The sequence below is a fragment of the Zerene cesonia genome, chromosome 4 (genome assembly GCF_012273895.1).
Source record: "Zerene cesonia ecotype Mississippi chromosome 4, Zerene_cesonia_1.1, whole genome shotgun sequence".
Taxonomy (NCBI): Eukaryota; Metazoa; Arthropoda; class Insecta; order Lepidoptera; family Pieridae; genus Zerene; species Zerene cesonia.
In genome coordinates this window covers 2,964,467-2,968,280 of record NC_052105.1, presented here as the reverse complement: position 1 = coordinate 2,968,280, position 3,814 = coordinate 2,964,467, and the positions used below count along the sequence as shown (strand labels likewise).

The window sequence follows — 3,814 nt, the reverse complement described above, 5'->3', positions numbered from 1 at the left end:
ATTTCCATATTGTATTCTGTAAAACAAATTGCTTTTATAATTGCGTTATATATAAGTTTATATACACGTTATAACGTACAGAACAAATACATGCCTTGTTACGCTAGAATCTAATAAATGTTAACGCTTGAAACGCTGTTAACGTGACGTCATATCACATCGCGGCCGATTGGACGCATCTTGTCGCATCCTTAGTCATGTGACGTATAATCAAATTAAAACCATTTTTAGATTTTCAATCGATTACATATTTCATATAATCCATGGTAGAGATTTAAACAATTATATTCCAGTACCTAATTTATTATAATTGAGTAATTGGCTAAATAATTAGTTATTGAAGAAAAGGAATTTAATGTTTCTGTGGTCCCCAGTGGACACTGCGATCTACATTAAGTATGTATCTATCAGATTTTGACACGTATTAAATATTCTGGCATACAGACCCCTTTTGTATTTTAAAATTCTATCATGAAAAGAAACATTGCGCCAAGTAAAATACAAACTGCATTTTTCTTAAACATTGAAAATAATGCTTTAATATAATTATAAGCCCTCTAAACGTACTTTGTCACTATCCAGTAAAATTTCCCTACCATCGAATTCAGTACCTTCCAAATGTACAGACATGAAAAGCCATCATCACATAAATACCCAACCGGCCACTTCGTAATACAAATATAAAAGTTTTTACTGTTCCCATACTCAAACCGTCACAACAGTCACCCTGCGCGTACTGAGTTCGCGTACATCACAGCTGCCGAGTGCCTTCCCTACCGTTCCGTTCAGTACTACGCAGCCTCTCGTACGGTCAGCAGGACCTATAACCCGGCCCTTTACAAGACTCATTTCGCGAGTGTGGAGTGCAGTGGAGACGGTGTTAAAATTAAAGCATTTAATTTAGCCGCTTTTTACAGTGAACTGTGAAACTGTGGTAATTTATCGCTTCTGAATGTTTATATTTTAAAGTACAATGTAAGTATTTATGGTTAGTTTTCTTGTTAATTTTATGTTAATGCGTCTTATCATATATATTATATGTTAATTTATTGATATTTAAAAGTAAAGAAATTAATTCAGTGATAATAGTACCTTAAATAAGATTAAATTGTATGTGTATATTAAGTATAGTATAATATTTAATGTACCAAATGAATAAAAGAATACAAATTTTAATTGAGGCACATAAAACAAACAATTTAGCAATAACTACAATAGTACTAGCAATTAATATCTAATGAAAATTTAAATGAGAAGAATATCAAACGAACATATTATATATTCATTCCAAAAATCAATAAACAAGCTCATCATAAGTAAGATAATATTATGTTGGTAAAATATGATTACATTTTCTATGAAAAATATGGCGATGATTATTTAATTTTTTGATATTATTATTATTCATTTAAATAAATAATGAAACCTGTAATGAGGAGATAAAAAAAATACGTGAAAAAAAATATTATTTAAAATAAGAATCAATTCATTCCTTGTTCCCTTAACTTCTTTATGTCATAAAACAACTCTGATACATGTAATAATTTAATTTAAACGGGAATTGTTTCCTTCTCCATTCTGAACTAAATAATATAAGATTGATTAATTTTTAATCAAATAATTTATCTAAAACAATATTGAGTAGGACACCTACATTAGAGAAAACAATCAAAGGCAAGTTATATGCGACGACATCAGATGCACTTTAGCGCACGGCATTTATATTAAAATATTTAGCGACAGTTGAATATCTTATCCACTACCATAAAATTGAATCAGTTATCCAACGATATATACATATTAGGCTCTTATTCCAACAATAGTATACATATATTAGGCTTTTATAATATGGTTGGATACTTGTATCACGGTATGTTAAACTTAATTAAAAATATAGCAAACATATAGTATGAACAGATTTATTATTACACTAGCTGACCCGGCAACTGCTGTTCTGCCTTACTCTTATAATTTAGGGGTATAAACAGTAGTTCTTCACAATTTAATGGTATTACACATCTAAACCTTCCTCTTCTTTATTGAACTCTATTAAAAAAACACCCATCAACATCTGCTGAGAAATTTAGATCTAAGCATACAGACAGAAAGCGACTTTGTTTTATGTCTACCACTAGCTTTTGCCCGCGGCTTTGCACGCGCAAAGCAGTTTAATATATGTTATTATACATAAAAACCTTCGTCATGAATTACTCTATCTATTAAAAAAAAACGATGAATATCCGTTGCGTAATTTTAAGGGAATAGATAGAGAAAGCGACTTTGTTTTATAGTGATTCACAGAGTTTTATAGATTAGTTTAAATTTTATGTGCTTAAGAAGGATTCTAATCTAGAGATGAAGTGATTATGCATATTATTTCACATGTAGGTATATAAATCAGAACTACGCAATTATCTAAGCCGTTCATCTGATTTTAGCCGATTTCATAAAAAGGAGTTACTCAATTCGACTGCATTTTTTGCCTTTTCAGATCAATACTTTTTACTGGGTGAACCGGTTTTGATGATTCGTTTTTATTTGAACGCTGGTGCCTCCCGTGTGTCCCATTTAAATTTGTTCTTGTTCTGACAATTTGCAGGTGTATTAATTATTTATTTATTTTGTTATAAATTTTACAATGCAAATGTGAACAATAAATATCCACTTTTACGTGTTGCGAAATATAATTATCTATTTATTCTTTAGAATAATCTTTAGATTAAAAAAAACTTTCTCGAGTCATTTTAGTTCCTGGCTATAAATAAATAATGTATCCATTAGGATAAAAATCAGTGGTGAGTCAGTGGTGAGAACCTCGGAGTTCAAAATCGATAAGTCGTTGTACGAGACCGGGCGAGCGTACAGGAAATAAATTGGTTATTCAATTTATCTGCACATGTGGATACCATCACCGCTGCGTAAAAATGTTGAAGGAAAACATCGTGAGGAAACCGGTATGTCCAAGAATCAAAAGTTCGTCGACATGTGACATCTGCCAACCCGCACTTGGCCAGCGTGGTGGATTATGGCCCTGAACCCTCATAGGCTTGTGTCCCAGCAGTGGGAACGTATATGGGCTGATGATGATGATGATGTATCCATTCAATTAATTGGTTTTGGTAAATGAAGTTTCAGTTGCAGTATCTTAAAATATATCATCTTTTAGTGGTTCGTCTTAACTTCTTATCTTTAAACGCTTAATATAACAGCAAGTAGATACAATACGCCTAGTATAATTGGAATATCTATATTAATAATTTCATGAATATATTTTATAATTGTTTGTTTGAACGCGCCAATCACAATTATAAAAAATATTTTATTAAAAGCGAAGTCCCGCGATTACTGACAGATTTTCTTCAACGGACAAGTACGTGATCAGCCTTCTGTGTGCTGCCAGACAGAGAGATTATTTTTCTTAGTCTCCACCGAGAATAGAACCAATACCCCTCGGATTTACCACTCAACTACTGTACCAAGGAGACGGTCGTGATTTACATAAGATTATGATCATTATACTAATAAGTAATGAACAGTGATTTTTGGTGTGCCATATTAAATGTGGCTAAATTATTTTAGAGCAACTGAAAACTTGTAGTAACTAAGTTTACTATAACTTTATATTCAAATAAAATAACATACATTATGATATATCATAGGAATCCGAATCGAATACATTTTAAAATATAGGACTTCGAATATGTGAAATATCGTCGTAAAAGTTTAATAATGTAGTCACACATTGACCTATTTCTGAAATTTATTGCCATTGAACGGTTGTTTGAATATTTCAAAGGCACTGCTAATACATAAG

The 3,814-nt window shown here is 31.4% G+C and overlaps 1 protein-coding gene across 1 annotated transcript in view; it reads left to right on the top strand.

Annotated features, from left to right (window-relative positions):
• Positions 1 to 797: 797 nt before the first annotated feature.
• Positions 798 to 3,814, top strand: part of LOC119839656 (cell adhesion molecule 1-like) — a 22,744-nt gene continuing 19,727 nt past the window's right edge. The window contains exon 1 of the mRNA XM_038366056.1: positions 798 to 975. The gene's annotated coding sequence lies outside the window, so the exon portion shown is untranslated. The remainder of the gene's footprint in view (positions 976 to 3,814) is intronic.